The following is a 16913-nucleotide window of genomic DNA, read 5'->3' as shown; positions in this document are numbered from 1 at the left end:
GGGCCCCTCTGAGCGGGAGGCGCCGCACAAGACGCTCCTGCCCCTTTAAGAGTCTCTTTGTCTCTGAAACATCCTTATTTACCCTCGTGTGACTCAACCAAACTTCAGACTGCGATTCACAAAGCCCAGCTACGTCACCGTCCCGGGGTGGGGCTATGGAGTCCACGCCCCTCCGCCCTTCTCCCCCCTCCTATTCCGCAGCGCAATTGCCCTAAGCCACTGAAGAGCCTGACCCGGCCGGCTACGCAAGCGGCGTAAGCTAGTCCCGCGTTCGAAATCTCGAGCAACGCAAGCAGCGTAAAGCCGCGGGGAATTCATCGGCAGTCTGCGCACTTCACGTACAGTAGTAAAAAGTTCGCGGTCTGGGCAGGGTAAACAGCATAAAATAAAGGAAAGTTTCCGCTGTGCTCGGTCACGGGCGTAACGCGCCGAAGAACCCCGCAGGGCCGCTCACAAGAGCCTTGCGGACATGGCGTAAGTAGCGTAGCTGAATGGGGCGTACAGCGCTAACGAAGGGCGGGGAGGATGGAATGTGTGGCGTGCTTTCCGACCAATGGCGTCGGGGGGCGGGGCGGGGCTGGCGGCCAATGGGCGGGGAGGGGGCGGGGCCCGCCCCGGTTGGGGTGTCTCGCGCTCGGTGACAGCTCGCGCGTGCTGATGATGGCGGTAAATAAAGGGGTTGATGGGGGAGGGGTGCTCTGACCCCCCCGGGGGAGGGGGCTTCACCCCCCCCCCGAGGGAGGCTGGGGAGAAGGGGTTCAACCGCAAACTGGGGGTGTGAGCCCCCCTATGGGTGGAGGTCTGGGGGGATTCACCTCCCCGCAGGGGCTGGGTACGGGGTGTCTAACCCCCCGGGTGGGGTGTGAGGGGGCTTCATCCCCCTGTGCGGAGCCTGGGGGGTCTAACCCCCCATGGGGGGCTGGGTACAGGAGGGGTTGGGGGGGGTTAATCCCCCAGTTGGTGAGGTGTAAGGGGGCTTCATCCCCCTGTGGGGAGCCTGGGGGGTCTAACCCCCCATGGGGGGCTGGGTACAGGAGGGGTTGAGGGGCTTAACCCCCAGTTGGTGAGGTGTAAGGGGGCTTCATCCCCCTGTGGGGAGCCTGGGGGGTCTAACCCCCCATGGGGGGCTGGGTACAGGAGGGGTTGGGGGGGTTAACCCCCCAGTTGGTGAGGTGTAAGGGGGCTTCATCCCCCTGTGGGGAGCCTGGGGGGGTCTAACCCCCCATGGGGGTTGGGTACAGGAGGGGTTGAGGGGCTTAACCCCCAGTTGGTGAGGTGTAAGGGGGCTTCATCCCCCTGTGGGGAGACTTGGGGGGAGTCTAATGGGTTTAATCCCTAGTTTGGAGCGTGAAGTGCTTCATTGCTCAGTGGGGGGCGGGATCTGGTGGGTTTATTCCCAGAGTGACGGGGGGTGGGGAGCTGAAAGGGTTCATCTCCATGCGGGGTTCACACGCCCCCAGGCAGGGGCTAAAGGGGCTTTCAAGCCCACAATAGCGAGTGGGGACAAGGAGGCTGGGGGTCACCCCCTACATTGTGAGGTTGGGGGGAAGCTGCTGGTGGAGGCCAAGGGAGAGTTTACTGCCCTTTGATGGCTAGGGTGAGGTTCAGTCCTGGAGTGGTACATGACTGGAGGAGGGGCTCAGGGAGCTGGAGGAAGAGCTCAGAGAGTGAGGACAGGTGTGGTTGAGGGAGCTGAGATGGGCTGAAAACTAGAGCAGGCAGGTGCTGGAGGTGAAGGGGACCTGGGCCCAGATGTTCTAAGGGAGGCTGAGGCAAGTGTTGAAGGGGAAAGGTAGGTCTGGGAGCAAGGGATGATGAGTGGAGGCTGGATCAAGGGAGAGGCTAGGATGGTGGTTGAGTAGTGGTTGGGGCCCTCGGTGATTGGAACAGGCAATATAGAGAGGAATAATGGGTTGCTGGGTAGAGAGTTGGAACAGGAACTAACTATGAAGAGGCCAGGTCCCTCCCGGAATTGGGCCCTAATTGTGTAGCAACTTTTCCTTAAATCCTTTTTGCCTTACTCACACCAGTAGAACCATTGAAGTCTGTGTGACTTCCGAGTTTAAGGAGAACAGGAGTTAAGTTGTGTAGATACTTCTGTTTGAACATAGTGACTCTGAGGGTGATGCTTTGTAAATAACAAATCCATATAGTTTTATAACAATATTTAAAGTTCATTTTAAATGTATGGCACTCAAGCTCCCCCTCTCTCTAACCAGATCAATGGCAGAGTGTGTGTTGGGTGCTTCTTTATAAACAAAATGATTAATTCCAATTTTATCCAAAGCCCCAGTATACACATACTAAGGGAAATAATTTGATAGTGTTAGGGGGGTGGACTACATGACCTGCTAGAGACTTGCAGCCCTAGCTTCCATGAATAAGTCCTTACTCACGTGTCCCATTGAAGTCACTATGCTTGAGTAAATGTTGCAGGATGGAACACAAAATCTTTTCTTCTTCCAGCTACCATGATTTTATCCTCTATCTTTTAGAAAAGAGGGAACAAAAAATCTCTTTTGTTCACTTCGTTTGAAGTTTCCATCTGTTTTGTTTTATTTGAGAGGAGCGAGCCTTAGTGTTGGTAGGGGGGAAGAAGTTGAGGTTGGAAGAATAAGTGTTTACTGACAGGTTTTTAACAAAGAGAAATACATAATAGTTGATTTAGCATCTTTGATACAAGCAATGTTCTCCAAAAGCATTGCAGAGAGAGAGAAATAGAAATTAATAGCAGAGGGGCAGAAATATAGGCATCTCCTTTTAGTTCTTTTGATTGTTACTGTCAGTCTTGAGAAGTCAGACCCACATTTAAATTGCATTTAAAACATAATTGCAACCTGGAGAACTGGCAGCAGCTTGAATGCTCCTCCCACAAACACATACTCTTTCCCCCCTGTCAATAAAGAAAAGTAAACTCAAATTATGCTTAGTTTCTGGAATAGTTTTAAAAAGACTCTAAGAATACATAATTTTTGGGAATGCAAGAAGCTTAGTGTTTTTATAAGTGAATTTGAAGTTACAAGTCTAATTTCTAAAAGTTTGTGATACGCAAACTAAGGTTTTTTTTAGATTATTTCTGGTCCCCCTCTCTTTCATCTGATTTAGAAAATCCCAGATTTATTGTTATGTTCACAAGGGATAGATCTGAAAACATTTCTGCCTTGTAGAAATAAACACACTGTCCGCTAAAATCTGTCTCTGTCTCTCTAAATACATTTATCAGTGTATTTATGTATATGTTTGCATAAACAAACATGAGTAGATCTTTGAAAAGCTGCTCGTTTAGAGAAATAGATATTTGCTGTATAGTGTTCTGTAATGCATTGGAAATGCAAACATGCTAATTTGTGTTCCTGAAAGAAATAATTCCTAATATTAAGAAATGTTTGTTTATTAAAGAATTCAGAGCTCTCATGAAGGTGTGTCAGCTCGCTTTGGATTATATAGATGAAAGTTTAAAAAAAAAAAAAGCTGTATTTTGTTTTAATAATCGGTTAGAGCTGGATTCCACAAACCCCTCAAGTGGGTTTGCAAGATCTGTCCTCTTTGCATAGTGCTGCTTCACAGAATATAGATTAAGTTGCTTTCTGGGCCCTGAAGAGCTTGAAGTGAAGAGGTTTGACATGCACTACTTTTTCCTTACTGAGACAAAACTCTAACTGACTTCAAAGGATGTTTTTCTTAAGGAAATACAGATCAGACCCATAGAAAGACTAGGCAAAAACTGGGGACCACACATTAGGTTAAGGATGGTAAGAGGGATGATTGGAATGGACAGTAAGCTTAAAAGGATTCCTGGAAGAAACAAGTTTAAAGTGATATTTGGATGGGAAGAGAAGGCTCTTGGTGGATGAAATCTGAGACGCTGCTTCAAGAGAAGGGAACAGCATGAATAAGGCTGGAAGATAGGGGTAGGAAAAAGATTAAAAGAGTAGTGGATATTGGGAGGGGGAGCAGAGGAATTAGAGCAGATAAGTTGATGGATGAGAAGATCCTTCCGTTTGTGTAAATACAGTCGGCCAAATTCACCTTTGTCATAATGGGTATTAGTTAACTGAAGTCAATAGAATAAGCAGCCTGTTTAAGCTAGTGGATAATTTGGCCCTGGTGTCTTGTGCTTGATCTCTGCTGGTGTATGTCTAAGATATACTTCGAGCATGCTGTGACTTATTTGACAATGGCATCTTCAACACATTGCTTTGTTGTTGTTTTTTTAATATTTATTATATAATATATATTTTTTAATTAAACTGAAGGAGGATTTGGTATCTAGTAGGTATCCAGGCTTTATTTATTTGGGTCATTTTGCTTCGTATTTTTAGTTTCAAAGTTTTGGTACATACTATAAATTGAAAGCTGAAGAACTGGAATCTGTCAGCTGGTAATGTTCCACGTGCTTTATTACCATTTGTTATTAGACTTTCTGTTTCTGCTTTCTGAGACTGCAGATTTCACAAGTATGATTCTGTTTTATATCGTGTGGTTGAGTCCAGTTGAACTCTTGACAGGTGGATCCTATGGCATAGTTAAATATCAAATATTACTTTTTTAGTTCTCTCAGTTGCACAATCATCTTCTGAGCATCTTTGCTTGAAAGGACTCGCATAACTGTAGCAATACAATAAAAGTGGAAATGGCACACGTGTATCAAACCTTTATTTTCATTCACTTACATTTCTCAAAATATTTGTTGTATTTAAATTTCTCATACTTGGTTTCACCCTAAAAGGGAGTTTATACATTTTTTTTTAATAAAAGCCTGTCAGCAGTATTTCAGTTCTGAGTAAACGGTGCGAATCAGGAGCGAAATTTTTCACCAGTTGAAATTTTTTTCAGAATCTGTTTTCATGCTCAGGTAGCAGAGAAATGGCTTTGCTTTAAACCTTGTCCCCTCTGAATGAGAAATTCAAATTTATGCTTGTTTTAAAAAAATTGTTTAGAAATAAAAAGATGTGAATGTTTGAAAATCTGGTGCTGACCACTCACGATGTATAGCTTTTCTCTGACTTAAGTGTGCACCAAAGTATGACATTCCAAATATTCCTAAGGCAGATGCTTGTTTTTGCAATTATTCTCCTAACAATTCTAGCTGATTTCACAAGAGTCAAAGGGGTAGTTTGGAACTGACAGTTTTTCAGATCTGTGGATATTTCTTGGCCTCATACAAGCTTCATTCATTCATTTATAAAGAGTTTTCCCCTTTGACTCAGAATGAATTCTGCTTGACAATAGCTCTTTCAAATTTTCAAATAATAATTTATAAAATGTTAAAACTGATAATTTAACAAACTAATTTATTTAGCAGGTGTGCATTTGAGGATTAAATTTTGAAATAATTAAGCTATCTTTCACTGTGATTTCTGGGATGACTCAAATTATAAGTGCTACAGGATGTTGTGGTTGACAAGACATTTGCTGGCTGTTTTTAAGACCCGATAAGGTTTGAATAGGCCTCATCTGATCTGGCCTGCAAAGCTAAGCAAGGCTTGGCCTGGTTAATACTTGGGCTGGGGCCCTCAAAGAGAAGTCTTTGAAATGTGTATCTTTTGTGCACCATATTATTATTCACAGCCATAGGACTACTGTGACAGAAAAAGAAGATTCTCATTTAGTTCAATATGTAGCCCTTCTGCTTCTAGATGTGAAGGTCTCTGGTTCAATTTCTTACTGCAATGGATTCCTCACAAATAAGGATAATCCTTGATTTGATATTTGCCCACTTGGAATCCTTTCAGTGTTCTGTCCTGTCCACATCAGGCTTTGCAACACTTTTTTTTTTTCCCTTGCCAGAATTCACTTAATCATTAGCTGTTTTTATTAGTCATGGTTGAAGCAAAACATTTAAGAATATGCTGTGCGAAATAAATCTGCGTTGGCATAAGATGATATAAAGGATGGATCTCCCATTTCTAATGTATGTCATTCTTAGTGGCTTATGACTTTCCTGAATTACTGCCTTTTGAGTTGAAATTCCTCATGATTATTCTTGGGGCCCCTAAGTCAAATAGTGTTTTAGAAAGTTTGGAGAAATGCTCTTTTTGAGGACCAGTCATTAAAATAAATGCAAATGTATCTTCTGACAAAATATTTATTGAAATGCATTATAAAAAGGACATTTATACAGATTTTTTGAAAGCTGCAAAGTATGTTAAAGTAACAGTAAGGATGAGGCTTTAATTGCACAAAAATCAGGGAATTCAGAGATCAAGTTTCCACAGCAACCTTAGCTCTGACCATTTTTTTCATCTTGCCGTGAAGGACCTTATTGTAAGGCATACATGCAACAATGATCAATGTGAATATTCAGCAAGTGCAATATAATGAAAAGGAACTACTGTTGCTCCAGTAAAACTCGGTAACTATGTTGAAATTTATTTACCTACATTGTCAATTACTGTAGGATTTTGGTGCCTTACATTATTTATAAATATAATAAACCATCCTATCTGATACTATTTTAGCCTAGTTGCCAATCTTTCTTAGGTGGTAAATTTATCCAGTGCACCTTTCAAGAATTCATGAAAATTAAAATTTTTCTTGCATCTGAATGCACTTTTCTATATAACCATCAATTGCATGTATAGCAGTTAGTATTGCATATATATTTTGTGGATCGTATAATAAAAGATCCTATTACGGGACCAAATTATGGCCTCCTGTTCTTCCAGGTATGGAAAACCCTTAATGCAGCAGAATCAGTCAATACAGTGCTGCTGCTTGAGGAGGGAAAGGTAGGATTGTGGGAGCCTGGCAGAGGATTCATGCCATGCAAGCTGAAGAGTATAGCTCCTTATGCTTCACAGCAGAAAGGAAGATTTAGGGTGCAGTTTCAGGGCTGGAAGATGTGCACCTGTATGGAACTATTGCTCTCTTTTTAACTTGATGTAGCACACTCTTTGGCTATCAGGCTGAATATCAAGTTTTTCTTTGGGAGAAAAACAAGCCCAGACTTACAAACCCTCTTGGAGATTTTCAACTCAACTGCCCTATTGTTGACACACAAGGTAATAAACAGTTCAGCTTCCTAAACACTTAGCCACTGTGAACAGCCTGTTAATTTGATTGTGGTATGCTCTCCCAACCCCCACTCCCCCTTATTTCAGTGGATGGAAGATCTCCCTCATTAGTATGAAAACGTAAAAGATTTATTGTTTTGGAAAGGGATGGGCAGTGATGTAAAATTTCAACTGATTAAACACAAATTAATACTTAAAAAAAACAAATTCTAGTATATTTAAAGACTTAAATGTTCTGATTGTGTTGTGTAAATGTGCACATAGTGTATGCATTAAAAATCCTTAGGTCTTATGTAGCACTTTACATCCCTTGATCCGGGAAATACTATCATCGTAATTATACAGATGGAAATTGACACATAGGACAGTGACTTGCTTACATCCTAAAGGCACAAACTGGTTCAGTGCTAAACTAGAGATACAACACTGAACTGGATTAGAATAGAGTGGTTTATTGGTGTGCTTCCTATGTAGAAGAAGGCAAGAATATGTGGCATGGGTTTTAGCCAGACTGCAACTTTATTAGTCAAATTACAGCCAAGGTTCCTGTTGAGGACAGCACAGTACAGTCGCTTGCATCCCACTGATCCTTTGCCAATTCTTGGAGTGCTCCCACCACAGGGGGAGCCAATCATTGCAATAGGAAGTTCTCTGGACGCCTCTACCTGCCCACTAATATTCCACATAGCGTGACCAGATGTCCCGATTTTATAGGGACAATCCTGATTTTTGGGTCTTTTTCTTATACAGGCTCCTATTACCCCCCACCCGCTGTCCTGATTTTTCACACTTGCTGTCTGGTCACCCTAATTCCGCATACCCCTGAACCTGCTGGCTTGCCTTGGCATGCTCCTCCTCCATGACAGCAACTACAAGATTGGTACCAGGCACATGTTCACCATATGCTCCGTGATAATGATGGTGGCGTTGCTGGCTATCCTTAGCCTCTTCACTTTGGTCTGGAACAACACAGAGCTCAAGGTGCCTAGCCCACAGGGGCAGAATGAGCTGTCCTCCCCGGAGCTCTGATCACATGCCTGGCACGACTGGCATTCTCCCCCCCTCCCCACCAGCCTCCAGTACAGTCTCCAAAAGCTTAACACTTTGAATACTCTGGGCTAGAGGAGAGGACTCTAAGTGAAAGAGACTCTGTGGCAAAGACAGCTGTTCTGGGGACTGGTCTTTGGGTGTTGGGGCTGGTCCTGTATGTTCCAACTTTCACTTAGAAAAACGTATTGGGTCACACAAAACTTGTATAAATCACAAGGAGCCTGGTGTGCCCCCATCAAGCATCATATGTTCCTTCCCACCCTGGAGTGGCTGCATCCAAAACTTCCTAACCCGGGCCTTCAAACCCTGGGAACCTCATGTATCCTCTGTTCTGTAGCTGTCATGTTTGGAGGTGGCAAGGAGAGGCCAGGTGGTGGGAGCTTATGTCACAGCTGCTTGGCTCCTAGCTTTTGTTGGGGGGCGAACAAGGAAAGAGACTCTCTTCACATGTTGGAGGTATTGACCCCAGTTACTGCATGAGCCAAACTCCAAACCCCTTGCACTCCATTATTTTTTTTTTAATAAAAAAGACATAAAACTCTCCTCAGGGTGGGGGGATGGGACAAAAAAACCCATTCTTCCCCTTTTTGAGGGTTGAGGTGAGAGGGGGCCTTGACCCCAGTCAGCAGTGCCATAAAGCACATTGGTGGGCTAGTGTCCCAGCCCCTGGTTTGCATTTGGCCCCAGGGGGTTAAACGTGTTGCCCCTATCCCTTAAGAGATCCCTTCGGGATGCCTCCTATGTTACCATTTTGGATCCAGAGCCTAAATCAGTGAGTTATTACCCTGGGCACCTGCCAGAAGCCAGTGTCAGCGTCACCTTGGCTGCCTCCACCCCACCCCACCCCTCACAGGCTACCTGGAAGTTTGGCAAACCTAATACCAAGATCATCCAGGAACAAATTGGTACCTATATCAGAGAGGTGTACTCAATCCTCCCCAGTTTGAACGTGGAGCTGATTCCCAAGAGAAGAATGGTTTATTGTAATTGAACTGCATTTAAAACATTGGCTGTTAGGAGTGTTTTGAAGTAGGAGAGTAAGGGAACCTCACATTTTTATAACCCGACTGTTCTAGGCATAAGGGGTGGTATAGAAAGCACCTTATTGTTGGGAGTGAGTGGAGAAAAAAGACCAAATGGGAGTAACACTTGGATGGAGGGGGCATAGGGAGAGATGAGGGTAGAGATTTGAGCAGTGGCATGCCTTAGAGAGAAGAATCTTGCATTTTATGTGGAAGAGAAGAACTTTGAAATAGATGTTGGGAAGCAAGCAAAGGGATTTGAAGGGTAATAGTCATATTTGGAGCAGCAGAAAAGAGAAAGGATGTTGGCAGCAAGTTGGATGACTTGGAGAGGAGAAGTGATAGAAGAGAAATTTCTGTTTCTTTGCATTCCAACTGCAGAACATCATAATATATATCCCAAATCTGAAAATTGAGGCCAGTTATATTATGAAGGGTAGAATACGGATCTGTTTGCAACCCTACTCTGTGACAGTGACTGTATCTTTTTGGCATCCATTTGGCTAACTAGCAATTTACGCTTTTTAATAGTTCTTCTAATTTGTCTGTGGCCAGGTCTGCACTACAGACTTACATTGGTATAATTGTGTCACTCAGAGGTGTGAAAAGTCCACACCCCTGAGCGACAGAGGCATACCGACCTAGCCACCAGTGCAGAGTGCTAAGTCAGCGGGAGAGCTTCTTGCGGTGGTGGATTAACTATGCCAATGGGAGAAGCTCTCCCATCAACATAGGAGTGTTTTCCTTGTGTGGAAACATCTGGTACTCCAGGTATGGTTGCAGGAAAAGCTGCTGAGCGGGGAGGGCAGGCACATGTACTCAGGAGCTTGAAAAGTTTAACCAGTGTTGTTTTACTAATTCAGGAGTCAGCTAGGATGAAAAGTGCCATGTTGCTATGTTTCTTCCACACACAGTGCCATGACTTTGAAGCCATGCCTCTGGGCAATTTAAAGAAATAAAACAGTTGTGTATTGTATTTAATTCTAACAATGTCAATAATCATCTTTCTATTTAATAAATTTTAAAACGTAACTTACAACATCCCTTATCTTTGTTACATCTCTTTACCCTTCTTTGCTTTTCTCCATTTTCTTTTCTGTAACAGATTATTGTGTATCTTCTCTTTTTTCACAAATCTGTCACTCCTTTTCCTCCTCTCTAATCACACCCCATTCTTTGTCACTGTCCTCACATTCCATTCACTCTCTTCTCACTTAGCCCTCGTCCAGACTAACCCGCGGCATCGGCGGGTTAAAATCGATTGCTCGGGGATCGATATATCGTGTCTAGTCTGGACGCGATGTATCGATCCCCGAGCGCGCTTACATCGTTTCCGGAACTCCATCAACCCGAACGGAGTTCTGGAATCGACACGGAGACCCGCGGACATCGATGCAGCGCCGTCCAGACGGGTGAGTACCTCGATTTTAGAAATTCGACTTCAGCTACGTTATTCCCGTAGCTGAAGTTGCGTATCTAAAATCGATTTTAATATCTAGTCTGGACGTGGCCTTACATTTTCTCTTTTCTTCCTTTTTCCCAACCACAGAAATTTCTCAGTTCCTCATTTCTTTTTTGTAACTTTTCCCATCATTTTTTTCCCACCCAGCCACCCACACTAGTGCTTGGAAATATTACCAGATGTCTCCTAGTCAGAGAGGACTAAACAATGCCAGTCTAAGATTTAAGATGAAAGGTGAGTGGCCCTGCTCTTTATGCCCAAGTCAGAAAATAACTCTCACTTGCCAAATGGAAGGAAAGGGGAGGGTGCGGGGTTTTCTGTTAGGTTGCTGTCTCTGAACTCTGCTCAGAAATGCTCTCTCTTGGTCTACTAGATGTCTGATAAAATTTGAAAGACCTCCCACACCCCTCTCCTTGCTGGTCAGTCTTAGGGTGAAAGGATGCAGCATAGGATAGTAGTTGGAGGACTGCCAAGTAACTGCAAAATACAAATGTGTCCATACAAACCTTACTCATTCTGCAATGAATTTACTCCGCTTTCAAAGTGGATTATCTCCTTCATAATAATTGGCAAGTTAATTTGCAGGAAGGGATTGCATTGTGTTGATGCACATCATTTTGATTAGAAAAAACAAACCCCATGTAAAAAAACTCTCCATGTAGACAAGTCTTTAATCTGCTTCCCTGTGGAACTTCCTGGCTGTTGAGGAGACAGACCTCTCACTACTTCTGTCATTGACCTGCCTCTGCTGTGGTTCATAGCTTTCACTAGCAGCACAGAGTGAAATAGACCTGATTCTTGTCAGTTCCATTGTTGCTGTCAGGGTTCAAAATACCAGACAAAAGTCTGCTGCAGCTTGGTAAAATCAGTATTGTTAGCCCTTCAAAAATGAGATTGGCTTAATAATCATGATTTAAGAAAAGAAAAAAAGAAAGAAAGAGACAGAAACCCTCAACATGTTCTGTTTTTTGTGCCTTTAGGTGAATTTGGATAACATTTTCAAGCTCTTCTCTCCAGTCGCGAGGGCTAGAAACTTTTTAAAAAATGGAAGTTGAGAGTTCTCATCTAATCACATGCTTCCAGGAGCTAAGACTTTAAAAAAAAACACCACCAAATATCATTACAGTTGTCAACATTGTGACTCACTTGCCATAAGGAAGTAGAATTTTCAGGCTCTGCCAATAGGTTCCATGGCTTGTACAGTGGAGAGCTCTGGGCTCCCTGTGATGAAATTATTATTTTTTTTGTATTTGAAAACTCATTTTGGAAAGTGCCTTGTGCCAAACACAAGGCACGTTGCAATCTGAACTACAGTGCACATCCAGTGTGTTGGCATAATGGGACACAAGTGGTGTCATAGAAGTATTGCCAGTGTAGTCAGTGCCATAGAGGGGATTAGGAGGAGGCATGGAAACATTTTGCCAAATGCAAAATTTTAAATTTGTTTTGAAATTATTTGGTGCATGGAGATTGGAACAAAGAGAGTGGGCATGGGGAAGTAGAGGTGAGAGAAAGAGGAGGAGAAGGGCAGGAGAGGGTTTTATTGTTTATGTAGGGAGATCCAGGACTTTCTGATGTCCTTTGGGTCATGTTATTCTTGTGGGAGTTAGCACATCCAAGAATTATCTAACTTACCACAGTGGTATGTAGAAAGTTCCCAGGTCCTGGGTAGTGGATCATCTGGATGTTCTGTGGTCCAGGTGTAAAGGATGTGTGATATCAGAGGGAGAGGAGAGAAAGATTTGAAAGGTCTTAGGTTTGAAGATAAAGAGAGGATGTCAAGATTGATAAGAACAAAAGTGCAGTTTTTTGTTTTTAAACTGACCTCATACTTATCCAGAAAAATCTGTTGGTAGTCCCAAAATTAGAGCTGCAGTGTAGATAAAATCTGCACTTTTCAAATTCAGCTGGGTAACTGCTCTGAGCAAATATGGGGCTTTCAGTTACTGGTGTGCCCCCATGCATGGATATGCATATGTCATGTACTGTGTTGTGTATGATATGTAAGAAAGACGATCTACAAAATGCAGTTGTGTTTGCTTGCTTCATTCATGTGAGTTGGCAGTATTGAAATATAGAAAAATGGAGATCTGGCAAGATACGGAAAACCTTAGACAAAGATAAGGCAACTACTGTGTGCTATAGAAACTGAAACAAAAGTGGGTAGGTTTAATGTCAAGCTCCCTACTTTTGACACAGTCACCCTGTGATAATTTTCAGATTGCCTATGGTGAGCTCTTTGTGCAGTCATGATTTTTAACATCACCATGCAGTATATATCAAAATGCAAAATCAAATATATTTTACTGCATTGCACTCAGTTACTGTTTCTTTTGAGAAAATCATAATTTTTTGGCAAAATGTGAACGTGATTAGTATCCTTTTTGTTTTTCCTTCTCTGTGTGGAGAAAACTCACTGCTTTGTGTTCATCAGTTTTTGTTTGCAGCATGGTAATGAGTATACATTAACTGTAACACCTACAGTATATTGGCAGCCAAAGATCAGAGTGTGAAATCTTTGAGAAAATGGAATACTTGTTAGGGGCACCTCTCCAGCAGTCAAGACATTTTTAAGAAAACCCACTAGATGGGTTTTATTAATTAGGTAATTATTATGCGATTCAGGGAGAAGTCTGTCATTTTTAGCCCTGAAATGGCAGAAGCCTTTTCCAATATCTTTTATTTCTCTGCAGAAGCTCCTGTGTCCCACACTACCCTGCTTGTATAATTCAACAGTGTTTCCATATACAGAGAAAGAAAATTGATATATTAGATGCTGTTATCTCAGGAATAGTATGAATTTTTTCACTTGAAATTTTTCTTGTATAACATACAAACCATAACAAACACTTTTTTTTCTGGTGAAGCACCCTTTTTTAATTTCAGAGAGAAAAACCACTGTCAGCACCACAAAAAAGTGTTTCTTCAGGTGGAATTTTTAAAAATCATGTAAGATATCTAGACAATTATATATTGTAGGAATTAAGGGAGGAAGTTTCTTTTTAAAATCAATGCCTTAACCTTAACTTCCTCCAATGAGATGTTGGTGAAAATTAAAAAAAAATGTAAATAGTACAGTTTAAGATATTATGGTAAATTGAAATTAAGATTGTGATGTTCGGAAACCGAGAACACCTGAGCAAAAGCAGCCGTCTTGCCTCTTTATGGTGTGAGCGTAGTGAAAGCTTTTACACTGAACACTTCATCATGTGAATAAGAAATAAAGCATTCTCATGGTGAATCCAGTGAATATTTTGAAAGAAGAACTGATTTAATAGGGTAAATGCTTTAGTGCATTTGTGTTCTTTCAGTCTTTTCTGTGGAAGATCAAGTCAAGAATTATAGGCCACAGCTGTGTTCTTCCATTTAGAACTTGTATAGGGTATCAGCTGAGCCAATTAAAAAATGGTGACCAGAGCCTTATTCACTTTGAAAGGCAGATCCGTACACTTGATCAAGAAGTGCTGCCTTGCAATCATATTCTCCCATTCAGTTTCAGTGGGTGGCTTTAGATCTGATTAAGAAATACTGTCCAACAGTTGCATTCTCTTTCCTCTCTTGTGCATACTATGAAAGGGAAAGCCTCAGAAGACATATTCAAGGCTTTTATTTAAATTAAAAAAAGGGGGAGGGGGAAGCATTCTTGCAGCGTTTGTAAGTGGGTATGCAGATGACCTGACAGAGAAGTGCCATTTGGTCAGAAATATTAAATGAATGTCTTGAGAAAGGAAGAGCAGGCAGTGCTGGTTTGTGTTTCTGTCCCACTAACTGCTTTGTTCCCCAGACTCCTAAGAAGGATCAGTGGCTCTGATCCCATATTCTCCTCTCTCTGTTCCAATAGACGCATAATAGAAGTGTTCTTTCCCCCTCCCCCCTTTTTAAAAAGTGTATTTTATACTGATGCTTTCATTATTGCCATAAATGTGATACGAACTGTCTGGCTCCTTGACACTGGTTCTGCAACCAAGTTAACTTAATAAGAATAGAATTTTAAAATAACTTGGTTAGAATTTCACATTATACTATTGCACACTTAACATAGTCCAACTGAATTATAACAAGGGCAGTGAGTTTTAAGGAAATTATGTGATATTTGTAGTTGACTTCTAATTTAGAGCAATATCTGTCTTACTGAATGTTGAACTGTGGTCTATAAGAACAAATCATTTTTCATACACAGCTCTTGGGTAAATAAACCTTTCATGTTATTATATGCTAGCCTGGGTGGGCTTAAGAACAAAATAATTCACACTTTCTCTAATGTGTATTTCCTTTGCTTCACCTTTTTCCTTTAATATAAATCTGTCTTGGTAGATAAGATTTTTGGCTTCATTTGTTGGTGTATTTTTTTTAATATAAATCTAGCTCTTCTTTGCATGGCACTTAAATTTGTTGTTTCAGTGTCAGAGTTTCAAATGTAACCTGTGTTGTAGTTTGTCCTTTAACATGTTTCTGGTGGTTGGCAGCTGGACTAAATTACAGTTGTTTTTTTTCTTCATCAATATATGATTTGCTGCTTTAAGAGGAATTGATTTGGTGCTGCACATAAGAAAAACATAGTTTCTTTTTTTCAGTTCTTACAAAGGTCTTTGAAATGCTACTTCCCTCGATTATTGTACCCTCAGTTTGTGTATCAGGTCATGAATCTCTCAAATTTGTCTTTGCCTCCAAACATGGGGAGATCAAACTCGTGTGGAGTATCCTTTTGCTTGTTAATATTTTTTGGCTTGTTTGATACACTACTTTTCAATCTAAAGAGACAGTTGTAGTTTTGACCTTTTACTTTATTGGAAGGTTTCAAAGTTCTATTACATGAAGCTGCTTACAACTGAAACACGTTCAGTAGTATTTGATTGTGATTTTTCAGTCGGTTCCCACTCAACTAAACTATATTGGTTCAAAGCTGCCTCCCCCTCCCCAAATATTGATGTGGCTGTTAAGCTTTGTTCTCCTTACTTGATAGTCTAGAAAGTAAAAAGGATAGATCCCACAACCATTATTCACTTGAGTAATATCTACTGATTCAGATAATCCTATTTACCCTAATAGGCTCAGAATGAATGTTTTAAATAATAATATAGCCATTTTGGCGATAAAGATGTCTTGAATGAAAGTGTTAATTTTATTTGGTGTTTTTTGTTACTAGGACCAAGTATGGTCCTGACTCCTGAGTCTGAAAACCTTTTCTTGTATGAGGCACATACTTTGTTTCTTAGTTTAAGTATTACTGAGTGCTGTCTATATAAATTGATGGCTTTCATTTTTTTAAATCTTCTCTAACTCTTAATTTAATTTTGGTTAAAAATGCCAGGCAATTGAAAGCTGATGAATAAGGAGTTGAATCCAATGCCTATTTGATTTTTATATATTTTCCTTTCTAGGCCACAAATTTAGCAGAGAGGCTAGTGGTCTGCTTCTTAATGCCCATGACATTTTTGGTGTTTTTATTTACTGTGGTTGTGATATCCTACATTCCAATAATGTTTAGAAATTAATTTTAAACCAAACCATTCTGGGGGATGTTTGATAAGTTTCAGACAAAATAGGAATTGGAAAATAAGAGTTCACAATGGAAATGCTAACGAGCTGTCAGTATAGAATAGTGTATGTTGCCAGGCTCTTGAAACCGAGGCCCTTCAACATCCATAGACATCAAAGGAGGCTGAGCACTTTATAGGACTAGGCCTGTAAAAAAAATTTTTTTTCTCCCCAGAATAGCAACCATCTCTTCCTGAAGATGGCAGATATATAATAGCACTTAGAGATTTAGTTATACATTAGATAGAACAGGTGGAATCCATTCAGTCCTCTTGGAAATGTGTCAACACCAAAAATATCTCCATGACTGGGCAACACTAGCTGCTGTGGGTTATTTATCAGGGGGTAGCCATGTTAGTCTGTATCCACAAAAACAACAAGGAGTCCAGTGGCACGAAAGCTTATGCCCAAATAAATCTGTTAGTGTTTAAGGTGCCAGCGGACTCCTTGTTGTTTTTGTGGGATATTTAGGGGTTTTTTACTGATTCATGAACAGTGAAAAATGAGATGTTCTATTTTGGAAACTCTGGTTAACTTAATATGAGCCAGAGAAGTATTTAATGATAGATTAACTGAATTTTGATTGGTCGTCTGCTTCAAAACACACTCTTCACTGTTGTGTAAATCAGGGGGTTGCAGAATGTGGGATAGTGTTTCCAGGTGGCCCAGCTTCCTCTGGTCCCTGGCTGAGTTCAGTGCAACCTGGAATATGGATGGCAGCGGGCTTACTTAGCCTCTCTCTCCTTCACCTGGTCTCCAGCTTTCCCCTTTATGGCTCTTGATTAGCAGATATTGGACTCTGATTTATTTTTCTCTTTGAGGGGC

The 16913-nt window shown here is 41.5% G+C and overlaps 1 protein-coding gene across 9 annotated transcripts in view; it reads left to right on the top strand.

The window, feature by feature from the left end:
* Window positions 1-205: 205 nt before the first annotated feature.
* Window positions 206-16913, top strand: part of USP49 (ubiquitin specific peptidase 49) — a 58200-nt gene continuing 41492 nt past the window's right edge. For 5 of the 9 annotated variants that reach the window (XM_030561456.1, XM_030561452.1, XM_030561449.1 and 2 more), the window contains exons 1-2: window positions 611-666; window positions 10698-10784. The gene's annotated coding sequence lies outside the window, so the exon portion shown is untranslated. Of the gene's footprint in view, window positions 475-601; window positions 667-10697; window positions 10785-16913 lie in introns of those variants that run through there. The other 4 variants (XM_030561455.1, XM_030561451.1, XM_030561453.1 and 1 more) reach the window with 3 other exon arrangements.

This window comes from Gopherus evgoodei, chromosome 4 (assembly GCF_007399415.2).
Source record: "Gopherus evgoodei ecotype Sinaloan lineage chromosome 4, rGopEvg1_v1.p, whole genome shotgun sequence".
Classification (NCBI taxonomy): Eukaryota; Metazoa; Chordata; order Testudines; family Testudinidae; genus Gopherus; species Gopherus evgoodei.
Note: the sequence above shows the minus strand (reverse complement) of the source record. Positions and strands in the feature narration are given on the sequence as shown.